We start from the raw sequence: 18,283 nt of genomic DNA, 5'->3' as shown, positions 1-18,283 counted from the left end.
CAGTCTCCACATGTTCACTGATCTGGTTGCTCTCGAACCTTATCCTTTTGGGCTTTTATGGAGGCTTCATTACACAGACATAGCTGATTACATCATTGGTCATTTTCAACTGATTTAGCCTCCAGCCCCTCACCCTTTCCTGGATATCAGAGGGTGGGACTGAAGGTTCCAACCCTCCAATCACTTGGCTGGTTTTCCTGACAAGCAGCTCTTTAGTTTACCAAAGGACTTTCCAAAATTCAGCTCATTAACATAGAAAAAGACGCCTTTATGGCTCTCATTACTTAGGAAATTCCAAGGGTTTTAGGAGCTCTGCCGGAAATGGGGAGGAAGATCAAATATATATTTCTTATCATCAATCACAATATCATAGTGCAAAATAGGCAGATCATAATGACTGAAAATGTTGAATGCCCAAGCACATAAATCCTAATTATCAAGATGTGACACTAAGGAAGGTGAAACTTTTCTTGTGGATGGATGAGTGGAAAGGAATATGTCACAGCACCACATTACTACCAGGATTATGAATGTCTGAAATGCAGCAACACCAGATTTGCATAAACCAGCAATAATACAGCAGACTGGGTTGTTGAATGAATTTGCTGAATAAATGAATTGATTAATCTAGCCTGCTTCTTCATTGAGTGAGCCCGTCTGCTAATAGTTTATGAAAAACTGTTTTTTTTTCTGTTTTTAACAGTCTCAATAATACTAATGAGATCTGAAATCTGCCAATTTTTCATGTGGAGTCAAACATAAATTAATAGTAATGACTCCATTTCCATTTTATCCATTTATTAATTATCTTTTCAATCACAGTTTTGAAAGGACTTTTTTTCTGTTATAACAGATGGGTTAAACATCTGTATTTAGCCATTTTATTATATCACATGTAAAGCGTAAAGTGTATATGCTATCTAAATTGAATGCAACCATTCAAAGAAAAAAATTGGATTATTAACAAATGTTTTTATTAAATTTCATTTAATTTTATGAAAAAAATCCTATTCAACTTCAATAACCTTCAGTTCTTTTTGGCTCTTCTTTATAAAGGTGTTATATATTGATGTTTTTGTTATTCTAGAGGTATAATTTAATTTTCAATTTTAAGGCTCCATTTATCTGAAAGAATACTAATTTTATTTTGGGGGTATATACCTATAATTTCTTCAACAAATATAGTTTCATTTTATTTAGGAAATTAAGTTCAACAAAATTAATAGTCTCCATAGTTTTAACTTTTAATCTTCTGGATGAGTTTTGATTATATCTATTAATTATTCCTAAGTCTTGGTCCACTCTTTATAATATGGTAAATTCTTTATAATACTGTATAACAAATGAAGCTATTATGATGAAGTGCAGTGTATTGGTTAGAGCATAGCTCCTCGAATGGGATTTTTCTTCCATGAACACTGGTCTTCAAATTTTTTTTTTTTCAACGTTTATTTATTTTTGGGACAGAGAGAGACAGAGCATGAACGGGGGAGGGGCAGAGAGAGAGGGAGACACAGAATCGGAAACAGGCTCCAGGCTCTGAGCCATCAGCCCAGAGCCCGACGCGGGGCTCGAACTCACGGACCGCGAGATCGTGACCTGGCTGAAGTCGGACGCTTAACCGACTGCGCCACCCAGGTGCCCTGATGAACACTGGTCTTCAAATCATCATGGGGATAAATCAAGTAGGATAAAGCCCAGAACTTGTGGTCAAAGACAGTTGTTCTTTTCTTTTTTTTATTTTTTTTCAACGTTTATTTATTTTTGGGACAGAGAGAGACAGAGCATGAATGGGGGACGGGCAGAGAGAGAGGGAGACACAGAATCGGAAACAGGCTCCAGGCTCTGAGCCATCAGCCCAGAGCCCGACGCGGGGCTCGAACTCACGGACCGCGAGATCGTGACCTGGCTGAAGTCGGACGCTTAACCGACTGCGCCACCCAGGCGCCCCAAAGACAGTTGTTCTTAAACAACTCTTGATGTACATCACAATCACCTGTAGTACTTATTAAAACACAGATGACTAGGTTGCATACTAGAACTTTCTGTTTAGTAGGTTTGGTTTGTAACTTAAGAATTTACATTTCTAACTTATTTCCTCGTGTTGCTACAGGTGCTGTTGGGGCAGCGACCACACCTTGGGAGGGAACCCTAGGTTTATGTGTTCTAAATAAACTGTTTTTCCAGCTTTATGTTATTATCAGGAAGGAAAAGGAAGCTTTAGGACTCTGGATGCTCCTGAAAAGTCCTGACTGCATTCTCTCCTTCAACAATCACAGTATTACCATTTCCTCTACTGCCATAGTGAGACCATGAGGATTAGTCACGTGGGTGTCACTGTCATAAGCCCCTGGGACTCTAGGTCGGCCCTCGTCTCCTGCTTTCCAACTTCCCTATGCCTCAACACTTCTCTGCTTCATTTTCCTTATTTTGTATTTTCCTGGCTCCCGAGTCCTTTCCAAGTGTCCTCTGTCCACTATTCATCACCAACACACACTCTCTTTCCTCCACTGCGTCCCTTTGACTTTTTGTTTGAACTTAATGGGCTCCTTGCCACGGCCATTGTTTGCTCGGCAGTCCTCTCCAGTAAGAGCTGTTTTACCTCCTATACTTTTGGATATTTGGCCTGGAGGTGGAGTAGATACCCTGGCCATTGCCTAATCTCTCTCAGTGCCTTCCTCCTCAACTCCATTCCCAGTTTTGAGTCTTATGTTATCGGGTGTATCATCAAATTACCCACCAGTTACATTCACCTCCTAATACTCAGTTAGATCATCTTTATTTGATGAGCATTTAATAACCCAATTCACTTCCTCTCTCCTGTAAAACTTTAGACTTAATTTTTTGGTAATTTCAGTTTATGAGTAGATGAACCTCCTGAACCACTGTACTCCTAGTTTCTTGAATGATCTTACCCTCTACACTCAGCAACTCATTCTCAGGACATAGCCCACTTTTTGTCACTATCTATAACAGCAAACCTTTCATTTTCTCAATTTGAAGCAGTTGTTCCAATCTTTAGTCTTTCTTTTCAGCGCATTCACAAAATTTTTCACCAGGGCTATTGATTCTACCAAACTTTAACTGTGTCTCTGTTCTGCTCTTACATCCCGTTTGACTCATACTTAAAAATGTATTTAATTCAGGCCTCTTCGCACTCTCTTTACCACTGCCAGACTAATCCAGGACATTCTCATCAATCTCTTTATGTTGCCACTCCTGACGCTGACCCGTAGATTCTTAACACTATAGCTAGATTTCAGGCTTTTCCTTTTTAAAATGTTTGTTGGTGAATGTCAGAAATAGTTCCCCATTTCTGTCAAAGTAAAAGACAAAAGGTTCCTGTTCATAGTCAACATTGACAAAGTAATGATCTGCGTGGTGTTTCTCAAACCGTCCAGGAATGTTCCTACCTCAGGGTCTTTGCACTAGCTGTCTCTTCTGTCGGTGATGTTCGTTATCAAAATGTGCACATGTCTTCCTCCCTTATTCCCCTAGGTTCTTGCTGAAATGTCACATTTTAATTGGCTTTCCTCATAATTCCAACTGCAGTTATGATTCCTAACTACTTTGTGTGTCTTTTTTTATGGCTTGTTTTTCTCCACAGAACTTATCATCACTTAAAATCTTTTATATTTCATTATAAATCTTGAAAATGTATAAAGGCAAATAAAGTGCTCTATATTTAAGCCTGAAAAACACAATAAAAGTGGTACTCAGAGGAAACTGTTAGTCTTATTTTTTATTAACATGAAAAAAAGAAAGTAAATAAATGATGTCTTCTATTTAAAAAGATAGTGAAATAAAAAGCTAAATATAAGAAAGGATGGTCATATGACTTAATAATTATTAAAGCATAAATTAATTTCAAAATAGTAGAAGAATTTTTATTCATAATAGAAATTATGAATTAGATAAATAAGGGTTCTTAAGGAAATGAATAAAAGAGACATTTAGATGTTCTGAAGAATTAATAAAGGAAGAAGTATAGAATTTTGGAAAAGATAAAAGGGAATAATTGTGTGCCAACTATGATGAAATAAAAAAAATAAAAGAACGGCAAAATCAATAAATACAGAACTTGATGAAAGGAATTATTGTTTGTTCTGAAGGTCAGATATTATTTTTGCCTCAGATATCTTTGTAATAATTTTTCTTTAAATAATTCAAAACGTTTGAAAAGTATCCCGAAATTTTCATTAAAAACTTTGCTTATGTTTATTATATACAAAAATTATTCAATAAAATTTCTTTATAAAAGGAGTTATAAATACAGAGCAAATGCAAATAATTATAGGAAACAACTTACTCATCTATAAATAAATTTGATAGCACATATTAAAGAGATTAAATAAATAAATAAATAAATCTGACATAAGAAGAGAGAGAAAAATTAAGAAACCAGGACCGTTGTCAAAAATCTACTTCTCACAAATTTTGCAGCATATTGATTTTCAATACTATTTCAACAAGGTGGCTATTGGAGTTTTAGATATCACAGTCCCATTTCAGTCCTAAGGGATGAAAACAGGACCTGAACACAGCGTTTTACTTACATCAAAGTGTTCAGAAATTCTCCTAGTTGCTAGGAAAGTTGGAAAATATAGACTTTTATCTGAGCAGCAATACACCCAGACAAAAATGTTGTGGTAATGTTATGAAGGAGATTGAGCGAGCCAACTGGAAATCCTTAGTACAAGGGCATAAAATATCTGAGTAGTCATAGACATATAATATGAAGATGTTAATGCTCTCAAAGGATAAAGCTCGCCTTATCAGATATTAATATGTATTACAAATTCATGGTAATGACAATAATGTGCTACTGATGGGAGAATTAAAAGATAGTATAACTAAGGAGTTTAGAAAAAGTTACCCCACACTTGTGGCAGACCATACTGTTTGGTGTAAGTGCATCACAATTCTCGGAAAAAGTGGTGTTATTAGGTTTTCCAGCTCAATTGCATGGGAAGAATTATATCCCTATGTCACACCACCTGTAGAAACATATCGCTAAATATTAATTATTTAAATGTGAAAGTCTGCAAGGTAAATATAAGGAAGATAATGTGGGAGACAATCTATATTACTTCAAATGGGGAAGAATATCTTAATTAAGACATTCAAACACTTCAGTACAAGGGTCATTTGACAGCATCAAAATTACGAATTTTTGCCAAACGAACACCTACCGTGTACAAAGCAAGGTGATGCCTGACATGAAGAGTACAATTTCTGAAACCAACAAATTAAATTTTAAATTTAATTGTAAATAAATTTTAAATAAATATTTAAATAGATATTTAAGTTTAAATTAATTTTAATAAATAAATATTAAATAAATAAATAATATAAATAAATATTTAAATAAATATTTAAGTTTAAATAAATTTTAAACAAATTAAATATTAAATTTGTATATTGTACCTAAAATAAAACATCTTATCATTGCCTGAAAGCCTTGCAGAATGGCATGTACTCAGCCACATGATGTGTTTCCCCCTCATATCATTTTCGATGATTTTATTTATTACTGATATCTTTATTTTAAATGGTATACATACCAAACCCCGTCCTTTCTCAGGAAATCTCTCATTTGCTGTTAATTCTGCCTAATGTCCCATAGTCTGCTCCTTTCCACTTTCATGTATTAGTTTAAAATTTACCTCCTTAGGCATGTGTCTTTTGATCGTTTAAAAACAACCTATCCATTTACTTTCTATCCTATTAATGTTGTCTATAGTTTTTATTACACTGTGATAATTATGTTCGTTAGCTGTTGTCGATAATAGAGAAAAAAATCTTCATGTTTTAACAGTGAGGGTTTGCTGAACTAATTTTGATGAACCTTGGGATCCTGGGCTAAGAGTAAGAAAATGCAAATTAATTTTCAACTCTATAGATTGTGAGAAGTACACAGAGATTTGCACAACTTCATCTTTCAAGAAGGAATGATGACAGGGGCATTGGAGACCTCTGTGCCTGTGGACACAGAATTTATCTGGTCCTTGGAGAGAGATACTTATAAATAAATAACTAAAGAATTGAAGGTCCCCACCTGGTTAACATTTCCACGAAGCCCTCTATAGGAGGGAAGGAGAGCATCTGTCGTTCTCCCTTCTGTAAGAAGAGAAAACTCACTTTTTTCATCATTCTTTGTTTATGACACAGACGGCAAATTTTGTGCGTATAGGACATTTGACCTGCCTGTTAATGTGTTGACCCAGGATAAGAATTGAGGGATGGGGAACCATGTGGTCACTTTTTAAGCAGATAATTATAATCTGTCTCAGGTCCAAAGCACCTCATATGAATAACAGGATAAAATCAATAGAGATGAATACTAAAAACCTGTATGGTTGAGTGATGCTGAAAAATGTGTGTGTTTGTGTTTGAGTGTGCCTTTCTGGGTGTGAGGGTGTACATTTGCGTATGTGGATCCACATGTACTTGGTGACTTAACCATTGTTTCTCACCAGGGATGCAGATCATTATCCACAGTGTTTCTTGCCACCCCGTTTTCTTCCCCCACATTGCCAAGTGAATAGTCCGATTTTCATTCTGCATCGTGTGCATGTCTGTGTGTTCCTCATTCAGTCCCAGATTCCCCGTCTTTATTGTGAGTCTCCCCACCGTGCAAGAAGGCAGACGCTGTATGTGTATGCATTGCTCTACCATTTAGCGTAATTCTCAGCACAGATCAGACTACGAACATATAGTCAATGATTAAACACACTCAGAGTTTTAAATGTTGAAATTTAAGACAAAGGCAATCAAGGTTTTGTGGATTTCCACCACATTTAAAAAATATGTGCTTCCATTACACCCATATATTTTCATCTTAAAACTAGAATTTGTTCAATATATTTTTATTTAACTCTGCCATGAAACATTATTGAAGGATGTTTGGAATCCCTGCAGTGTGGTCTTATCTTTTTTAGGAATTTGGGTTATTAATACCATTCGATAAAAATGTGATACTATTTCAGACTGAGACCAATCAGGCAAATGGCGGATGTATCTGATTCTATGTAGAAGTTATAATATTTTAATGACTCCTAGGCCTACATAAATAAAATCGTTTAAACTTTCTACTTATTGTCAAATATTTACATCCATCTATTTTGAAAAAAATGTTTTTGCTTTATTTGAGACATAACTCATATAGCATATTTTTACATCATATCTCAATATTCACTCAACTTTATAGTATTTTTCTTAGCAGGCATATATAATTATTGTCATACATTTTTCAATTGATGAGTAATAATTTTTTTTCTCACAATAACGCCTATATCATGGCAATAGTTGTTTGATTTGTGTTCTATTTTTCGTGTGTTTTATTGGCAAACACTTTAAAATAGCTTCATCAAATATAAATTATAATGATTAATTTAATGCAGCATACAAAGTGAAATAGAAATAAGCATTTGCATTAAAAAAACTTACCCTTTTAGTAACTCAACACAAGGGCATACAAAGTGGTTTCCTTGACAACAAGAGATAGTAAAAATTTATTTGTGAGTTAAAGATTATGTTATCTAATAATTTGATACATATTCCCATTGTTTTAATTCTACTGTGAGAAAATTCTTTTGTACTAAACAAAAGTAGGTAAGATAATCCTGCCATTATAAAAGAGCAAATGTTAAATTTAGCCAGATCCACAGAACTCAAAAGAAATGGGGTTAGGCAAAATAAGCCTTGTCCAATTTAAGTTAAAAATAACCATAAAAATATTCACTGAGTATTTCTGAAAATGCTAAACAGTTTCAGATGAATAGATTTTTAAGTACTTCATAAAATGAATCTAGGATTAAGATTATTTAAATCTGTTAGTTCTCCGGACCATGCCAAACGTAGGTTATTTCAAAGAAGAAAACAACCAGACAATACAATACATTTTGTATAAGTATTTTGATAATCTGTCAATTTTCATTATTATCTATTATTATTTGGAAATAATATTACTAATTGTAAAATAGAACTACTGCATCAGTGTGCTGCCATCTTTGCCCAAAATAACAGCACTGGTAGAACATATATGTATTAAGAGCTTTATTTTAAAGAACTGGCTCATATGATTGTGTGGACGGGAAGACCAAAACCTGTAGGGAAACTGTCAGGTTGGAGATCTCTGTAATAGCTGGTTCTGCAGTCTTGAAGCTGAAGGCTGGAAAGTGTGACACAATTTCTTTGTTACAGTTGAAGGCAGAATTCTTTCCTCAGGAAGCCCCGGTCTGTTAGGAAGGCCTTCTGCTGATTGAAGGAGGCACGTGGACATTCTGGAAGGTAATCTGCTTTGCTTAAAGTTAACTGATTGTAAATCTTAATCATATTAAAAAATACCTGTACAGAAACATCTAGGCAGGTGTTTGAGCAAACATCTTGTTACTGGTCTAGTCAACACATCAAATTAACTACACGATCAGTAATTAAGATGTTGACTTCAAGTGACAGAAGCTCCAAATCAAAATGACTTGAATAGTAAAGATACATGTTACCTCCCATCCAAGGAAATGCAAACCACCTCCTGTGTTTGTGGAACTGGATTCTTTCTGTTTTTCCAATCTGTTATTTTCCATGCGGACTCTATCCTAGAACTTATAGCAAAATAGCGATAGCATTTTGAGGCTCACATCCCAGAGACAGAAGAGAAAGACTGTTTCTTTTTTTTTTTTTTTTTTTTTAATTTTTTTTTCAACGTTTATTTATTTTTGGGACAGAGAGGGACAGAGCATGAACGGGGGAGGGGCAGAGAGAGAGGGAGACACAGAATCGGAAACAGGCTCCAGGCTCTGAGCCATCAGCCCAGAGCTCGATGCGGGGCTCGAACTCACGGACCGCGAGATCGTGACCTGGCTGAAGTCGGACGCTCAACCGACTGCGCCACCCAGGCGCCCCGAGAAAGACTGTTTCTTACTATGTCTTCTTAGGATTAAGAAATGCTTCCCCATAAATCCCACTATCACATTTCCCCTGACACTTCAATATCAGAAGCAGTCACATGCTCATTTCTGATCTACACTGTTGAGAGGAAACTTGGCTTGCATGGGACTGGTCATCTGATGAGGAACAAGTATTTTGAGGGAAACCAAAATGGCTGCCGTTACTAATTGCATGTACCCATATTTTCATATTTCTCTTAGATTGTCTCAAATCTTGTACTTTCTCTTGCTTACTGAGCACTTCGATGTGACATAGCTTCCTGAAATTCAGCATTTGTAAAACAAGCTTTTCATCTTCCTTTCTAGCCTACTAGATCTCTTATTTAGTGGCAAAAGCCGCCATCCACTCAATTACTCCACAGAGAAAACTAAGAGTCAATCCAGACATCTTATTTTCTCACACTGATATCCAGCTGTTTACAAAATATGGGTGTTTTTGTCTTTAACTCTTGACTCAGTTTTGTTTTCACCATTCCCATTGCTGCTTCCCTAATCTTGACCTTTCCATTCAGAACTCTGACTAGTCACATTCTGTCACACTCTGACTAGTCACATCTAGTCACACTCTGACTAGAAATGCCTCACATTATTGAAGCATATTGCTGTCAAAACTATTTTCCTAAAATACAAATATAATTCCTTAGATAACTTGCTCAAAACTCTTCAAAATTACCATCTAGCCTGGTGGGATAAAATTTTAACTGTTATAAATATTAGACCCAAAGGAAATTTCCTTCCCTGAATTGTTAAAATTCTCATAGTCAACTTTGTCTACTTAGATTTCTAAGCTACAGTTTCCTTGCTAAACCTTCCCAGGGCTTCTCTACCTTCCCCAGAGAAGGAAGAAAGGCCCACTTCCTCTCTATTGTTAGCTAGACATTCTCACTTGAACGAGTAGACTGTGGTCTACCTGAGGGTTGGAAGTGATGTTCAACTTTGCAATCAGAGTCTAACATAGTGGCTGCTTGCTTATATATGTGATTTCCAGTGAACAGTTTTAATGATGTTTAGAAAAAGTGGTATTAATGGTTGTTTCAGGAACTGTACAAAGATTTACAGATTGTCAAATAGTTTAATTGGATTACGCTATCTAATAATCATAATAGCCCCCTGAACCATGTGATATCATTACCCTTCTTTTACCAAGGAAGCTATGGGTTAAAGACAGTTGTAGTAAAGGCAGGACTCAAATTAAATCAAGTGTCTATGGTCATAACCATGATCATGTTATCTCTTGGATTATTTAAACTGACAATTTGTATGTGTGTGTGTGTGTGTGTGTGTGTGCCTGTGTGTGTGTGCATGCTCAGGTATGCATGGGTGCATCTATGTATGTTATTGCCTACATTTGGCTATCTGCCTATGTATACCTTCCAGTAATAAGAAGGACTTGGCTATTTTGAAATAACAGCTGAAGGAGTAATGACACCAAACAAACAATTGAACAAGTGCCACTTAAAAAAATGATTTCTGTGAATGAAAATTTCTTTATGGCAGTCATAATTTATTTTATTCTGGAAAATGAAGATACTATCACCACTATGGGTCAATATTATCATGAGAAGTATGTTTCAATCACTTTTTCAAAGCTTAAGGAACTTTAATAACAAATTATATAATTTGATTTGATCAAGACTAGTTAATTCTTTTTTTTTGTTTCAAAAATTCACACAAAGTAAAGCCTTTTGAAAATGGCTCAGTAAGATAAAGTTATTAGAGAAAGTTACCCTAATAGTATGTCTTTTGTTGTTTTCTCCTGGAGTTATTAGAATAATAAGATACTTTATTTTTTAGTGTTTATTTATTTTTGAGAGAGAGAGAGCACAAGTGGGACAGGGGCAGAGAGAGAGGGGGACAGAGGATCTGAAGCTGGCTCTCTGCTGACAGAAGCGAGCCTGATGCAAGGCTTGAACTCATGAACTGTGAGATCATGACCTGAGCCAAAGTCGGATGCTCAACTGACTGAGCCACCCAGGCGGTGCTAGAACGATAAGATACTTTAAATGAAATTATTGTTTGGGTTAAGAAACATACTTTGTTAGGTGAATATGCACAAAGGCTCCATGTTTGAACTTTTAAGCTTCAAAAATGTTTCTTTTGTGTCATATAGTGCAATGCTGACTCCTGTTTTGCTGTGGTTTCCATTTGTATATTTATATTTAACCCAGAATAGCTAAGCAAATAACTTATGGAGTTAAGAAATATTGTGATATTATGGCACAAAATAATAACGTGTTTTTGTATAGCCAAGAGGATGTTTTTACAGTGTAGATAGATAGATAGATAGATATTTAAGAAAATGAAAGGCAGGGCATGTGAAGTCTTAAGCCAATAGCAAGAGACTTGTTGTCCATTTAATACTCCATTTAATACTCCACTTAATACTCCATTTAATGTGTTCAGTCTACTGTGCCTTGTCTATAAACAACACGTGTGCCAGCTTTTGTACATACAAGAAAGGGAGCTTTATCAGAATTACGGAGTCAAGAGTACTTTAATTAGTAAACACAACTGAAACAAAGTTTCAATTATTGGAGAAAAAGCAATCTCTCAAAAATTACAAGGCACAAAAAAGCAAAGGAAACAGAAAAGCACTTTTAAGAGATACAGCAATCAGCAGAACGAGACTAAGATGTTGGAACTGTTCCTCAGGAATTAAAATATCTATGATTCATATGCTAAAGATCTAGTAGAAAAGGTAAACAATAGGCATGAACAGATGGGGAATTTTAGCACAGAAATAGAAATGATAAGAAAGTGACAAAGGGAAGTGAGAAAGTGTTGAAACAATATCCTCTATGAAAATTCCTTTGATGGGCTTATCTGAAAATTCTATATAGTTATGCAGTTGAGTAAAGAATCTGTGATCTTGAAGCTATATCAATGGAAGTTTCAAGTTAAAATACAAAGAAGCAAATAATTAAAATATAATAAACAAATTAGGATATCCAAGAGTGGCGGGACAATGTAAAATGGTGTATATGCATACATTTGGAGGAAGAGAAGGATAAGAGAGCGAGAATAGGATGGAGTAATTATTTGAGGAAATCACTGAGAATTTTCCAAATATATTGAAAGACATCAAATGACAAACATAAGAAGCTTAGGATGAAACAGCAAACAAAACTACACCTAAATATGACATTGTAAAACTTTTGAAAACAAAGAGAAAAATAAAACTTTAAAGGTAGTTAGAGGGAAAAAGACATTTTGTACAGAAGAATGAAGCTATAATGACAGCAGAATTCTTGTCAGAAATTCTAAAAACCTTGAGTTAACAGAGTGGCATAAAGTGCTAAATGATAAAAACAAAATCTGTGAATATAGATTTCAATCTCTTTATCTTTCTTCTTTTTCAGTTTCAGTATATTTCAAAAATGAAGGCAAAGTCAACAGTTTCTCTGGCAAATAAAAACTGGGAAATTCCTTGCCAGTAGACCTGTACTACAGGAAATTTTAAAAGAAATATTTTCAAGCAGAAGGTAGGAGGAATCGTTGGATCTACAGAAAGAAATAGAGTTGGAAAGAACAAAACTTAAAGTAGAAATTAAAAAAAAAATTAATTGCTTTAAAAATGACCGTCTGGAACAAAAAGCATAGTAACATAGAACAAAAAGCACTATGAAATTTATAACATGTAAAAGTAAATGCAGGACAATAGTGGAACAGGAGGAAGGATTGGAAGTATACAGTTCTAAGATTCTTACACTCTATGTGAAGTGTTTTAATATTTTTAGAAAGTAGATTTTACTAAGTTCAGATACATATTATAAAGAAGAGAGCATCAATTAAAACTAAAAATAGGTATAAGTAATAAGCTAAAAGTAGAGATCAAATTAAATACTAAAAATTACAAATAAAAAATAATGCAGAAAAGGGACAGCACCAAGAAGAGATAGGATGAATAATAAACAGCTAGTAAGATCAGAGATTAAATCCAACCCTATCAATAATCATATTAAATTAAAAGGTTTAAACACTTTAATTAAAAGAGAAGAGTTGTCAGATAAAAAAAAGTCATAATTTGGGGCGCCTGGGTGGCACAGTCGGTTAAGCGTCCGACTTCAGCCAGGTCACGATCTCGCAGTCCGTGAGTTCGAGCCCCGCGTCAGGCTCTGGGCTGATGGCTCAGAGCCTGGAGCCTGTTTCCGATTCTGTGTCTCCCTCTCTCTCTCTGCCCCTCCCCCATTCATGCTCTGTCTCTCTCTGTCCCCAAAAAAAAATAAACGTTGAAAAAAAAATGAATATTAAAAAAAAGTCATAATCTAACTGTGAAAAAGAAACCAATTTTAAATATAAAGAAATAGATAAGTAAAATAATATGCAAACATGAAACAAAGGAAAGCTGGAGTATACACCTGACAAAGTGGACTTCCAAGCAAGGAATGTTATTAGAAATAATATTAGGGACATTCCATAATATTAACCAGATCAATTTACCAGGAAGATATTCAATCATAATGTGTGTGTACATAACAAAATAGCCTCAAAATACATAAATCTGGAACTGAAAAGGTAAATAGTCAAACCTACAATTATATTTGAAGTCTCTTAACACTCCATTCATAGCTAATCATAAAACAGGTGGATACATAATGCTTAAGGAACGACAGTCTCAGACATCTTGACCTCCTTGACATTTATAGAACAACAGTGTTAGGATGCACACTCTTCTCAAGTGCACATGGAGAGTTCATCCAGAAAGTCCATATTCTGGGGTGCCTGGGTTGCTTAGTTGGTTTAGCAACACACAGCTTATGGTCTCACGGTTCTGAGTTGGGGTTACGGGCTGTCGTGGGATTCTCTCTCCTCTCTCTCTGCCTCTCCCCTACTCACACATGTGCGTGCTCTCTCTCTCAAAAAATAAATAAATAAACTTTAATTAGAAAAAAAGAAAGCCCATATTGGAGCTATTATAACAAATCTCAAAAAATTAAAAGAATTGAATCACATAGTGTATGTTCTCTGATTACAGTAGAATTACATTAGAAATCAATAGCAGAAAAAAATATTCAGGGAAAAATCCCCAGATATTTGGAAATTAAATAACAAATTCCTAAATAAACTTACAGATTAAAGAGTTAGGTAGTCAAAAAAGGAACGTATAAGATATTCTGAAATGAATTAAATTAAAAAGACTATCAAAATGTGTTGAAAAAGCTTTTATAATAATGTTTATTGCATGTACTGCTCAGAATATAAAACAAGAAAGTTTTAAATCAAAAAGCTAACCCTTTCCTTAAGAAATGAGAAAGAGGAGCAAAATAAGCCTAAAACATGAAGAAATTAGGAAATAATAAAGACTAGGGATACATAAAATTGAAAACAGAAAAAAAGAAAAAAAATCAATGAGATCAAATGAGGTTGATTTTTGGAAATGATCAATAACATTAATAAACCTCTGTCCAGATACACTGAGTGAAAATAAAAAGAAGATAAAAATTACCAATATGAAAAAGACCAAGGGGACATCTCTACAGATTTTACATACATGGAAAAGAAGAAAGGAATAATATTCTGAACAACTTATACCAATCAGTTTGATAATAATTGAAATGGACAAATTTCTGGAAAGACACAAAGTCCCAGAACTTACTGAAGAAATAGGTAATTTGAAAAGTTCTTTTCAAATTGAATCACCCCTCCATAATCAGTCCCCTTGAGTCTCTTCAAAGGTCCTCTGACATCACTAAGCGCTACGTTCTGATATTAAAGCTTTCCTCAGGGTAATTGCTGTCAGGGTTAGAATGCGACATGTGCTTGAAATTTGGTTACTGTGGGTCCTGAATTGGGAAAATAACATTATTTAACAGGTTTGGACATTTTAAAAAGTGAATGATGCATCTGAGATTTGGTACTGATCTAATTAAACTTCTGAGGCCATAAAGGATTCACCCTTAATCAGGGAGAAGCAGCCAGGTTACAGTTACTATGGGAACAGCACCACCACCCAGGTACTGAGAGGCTTTCTGGTTAATAGTTATTCAAATAAGAAAATGGTGAATGGGGGCAGATTAAAAAAAAATTTTTTTTTAACATTTATTTATCTTTGAGAGACAGAGTGCAAGCAGGGCAGGGGCAGAGAGGGAGACACAGAATCTGAAGCAGGTTCAAGGCTTTGAGCTGTCAGCCCAGAGCCTGATGAGTGGCTTGAACCCCCAAACTGTGAGATCATAACCTGAGCTGAAGCTGGACACTTAACCAGCTGAGGGACCTGGGTGCCTCTGGGGGCAGATTTGTTTGGTTTGCACTTTAAGATATGCATTTGTGTTTTTTTGTTGTTGTTGTGGGTTTCTTTTTGTTGTTGTTTTTTTGTTTTTGTTTTTTTGTTTTTTGTTTTTTGTTTTTTTGGGTTTTTTTGGCATTGGGCTTTAACTTATGAGAAAAAGATAACTTTATTTTGGATTTTAATTACCTTGGATTATAACGTCTAAGAAGCTTTAATTATTGTAATTGAATTTAAAAATTTCGGCAGTTCTATGTAGCTGTGTTTCAGTATTAATGTGACATTCAAATGCCAGGTCTCTGATAGACTATACATAGCAATTTGGAATAAGATATATTATATGGAGTGAATATTTAGTCTTGGGTGAAGAGAGCATTGGAATTGATAAATATGTGTTTTAGAGCCTTTGGGGAGTAGGTCATTACTAACCAATAGAAATTTCCTGAAAGATACCCAAAGATAAATTGGTTAGATCTGGGGCACTGGGGCCTTGTGAGTGTAGAAGCAGATTAGCAATGTTATGGGACTGATGACCTCAAGAATGGTAGAAAAAATTGTGTAAACATAGGAGAGGTTAAATCCTGTATTTATAAATGCTTAAGAATATTGGTGAAAGTTACAATAGGGCTGTTTTCCCCAGGCCTTATATTTCTATGCAAAGTGATGGTAACACTACTGGGTTGTGCCTTTCTACACTTCCCTAGGAGAAAAGGTATCACTTTGCTGATGGGAGTGATAGAAGGCTCTGGGCAGCTAGAAACCAGCGCCTTCCTTTCTCCTGTTGATAGTTGCCCATGATTTGCTCCTTCTGGAACAAGTTCTATAAGGAGCAGATTCCGATTTTAGAAGCACTTGTCTAACTGTCTAACCATGACCAAATATAACATTATATTAAGAAGTGTCGTGTTAGTATGCAACAGAGCCATGTTCTCTACTATAAGCCTTATAAGGATACCAATATTCTTTCCACTTGCCTTATTGATCTTCAGTTTTCAGTTGGTTCAAATGTTAGGATGTGGGGAAAGAGGGCTGTTATTTATCAATTTCCATTGTGATCTTCCAATTTTTTTTTCTGTCTCTGGGCCATCCATTATTGAAAGATGAAGGGAGATAGCAAACTTAACTTTACACTTTATAAGTCATTAATTGGGTTCAAGAAGGAATTAGTTTATCATTGAAATTAATGCTTTGGAATATGTTTTCAAAGAAAAAAATGTTTAGTGTTTAGTTATATGATTTTAAAATATAATAAGTATTTGTTCTGCGTATTATGAAGTCAGTACTTTTTATAATGAAGAGGACGATTGTTATTCATTAACAATTTATTTTTCTATCTTCTGTTGTCAAGACAACCTTCCATTCTCTACTCAATTACTAAGCTGTAGAAAAAAATTACACTTTTTGAGTCTCATTTACATAATTGGACTTGTAATATTGATTGGTTCTTTTAAAGAGACATTGTTTTCCAACCTTTAACTATTAATCATAATTACTACACTTCGAAAAGATACAAAATATAATTTAATTTTAAGGTTATGTAAAAGAAGGCCACCAATATCTCAAATGTATAAAGAACTTGCATGAAGAAAATTTTTTATTTTATTTTATTTTATTTTTTAATGAAGAAAATTATTATAAAGCTCTTTACTTAGTATGCTTTGTAACATTGATAGCACTACTATAAAAGATGTTGTAGTGATGTATATTTATGATGGTCTATCTTAATAAGATAGTATTCCAGAATGTGCAAGTATCCTACAAATGGCAAATTTTCCTGACCACAGAAATACTATGTGACCAACCAGCAGTAATAAACTGTTCTGTTTTCTTGTACTAGGCTGGCTATGTTCAGGTAAATATTCTTACCAGGCTCTTGTATGTTCCATTTATTAGGAAGTTCACTGGTATAACGAATTAATGCACTTATTTGTTAATGACTTCTACACGTATTTTTGAGTGCCTGTTTCGCGCTGTGTACTGCAGCTAATATTAGGAGTAAGACAGTTGCTTTCTCTGTTATCATGGAGTCTTCGAGCTGCCTCTTCATCCACTTCCTGAAAAGGAAGCAACATCCAATTGTGGACAGAAGTAAATACATTTTTGGCATTATGAAAATATCTGTTCGATATTTATTTTAAGTTTTTTAATTTCTTTGGCATATTTTTAGAGAGGATCATATTTGTCTTGTAAAAATCATAAAAAATAGAGAAGCTACATACTTTAAAATAGTCTCATTTATTCTATCCTCATTTCCTCTAGGAGTTAAATTTTCTTTTTTTTTTATTTAAAAAAAATTTTTTTTTCAACGTTTATTTATTTTTGGGACAGAGAGAGACAGAGCATGAACGGGGAAGGGGCAGAGAGAAAGGGAGACACAGAATCGGAAACAGGCTCCAGGCTCTGAGCCATCAGCCCAGAGCCTGACGCGGGGCTCGAACTCCCAGACCGCGAGATCGTGACCTGGCTGAAGTCGGACGCTTAACCGACTGCGCCACCCAGGCGCCCCTAGGAGTTAAATTTTCAACAACACTTTTCTTTTTATGAATCTTCCTAAACATTTGACATTTAAAAATTAAGAAAAAATTGAATATTAATCACATTACATTGAGCAACTGAGTATTGTTTTCTAACTTAATTTTCTATGTAATTACACATCTCAGAACTATTTCCTTGTCAACTATACAGAACTACGTATTAGATTATAACTGCTATCCAGTTTTCCATAGGATACTTCTACAGTAGTCTCCTTAGATCTTGTCAGAGGAGCCATCTAGTATCTGTCCCAAGTTATATCATTACAAAAATCCATAGTGAATGTGGCTGTGCAGGTATCGTAGTGCACATTGCAAATAGTTGTTTTGGATGCATGCTTAGAAAAAGACTTGTTACATCAAATTATGTGCACACTTTGGCAGTGGAAATGAGGATCCATTGTTCAATAGGTATGAAATTTCAGTTATTCTAGATGAATAAATTCTAGAGATGTTATACAACATAGTGCCTATAGTAGACAGTGGAGTATTGTACGTTTCCAAATTTGTTAAGGGTAGATCTCATGTTCAGTGTTCTTACCCTGCCTCCCCAACCCCTCACCTCTCAAAAATAAATA

Source organism: Leopardus geoffroyi, chromosome A1 (genome assembly GCF_018350155.1).
Source record: "Leopardus geoffroyi isolate Oge1 chromosome A1, O.geoffroyi_Oge1_pat1.0, whole genome shotgun sequence".
Taxonomy (NCBI): domain Eukaryota; kingdom Metazoa; phylum Chordata; class Mammalia; order Carnivora; family Felidae; genus Leopardus; species Leopardus geoffroyi.
The sequence above is the reverse complement of the archived record's forward strand: the minus strand, read 5'-3'. Positions refer to the sequence as shown.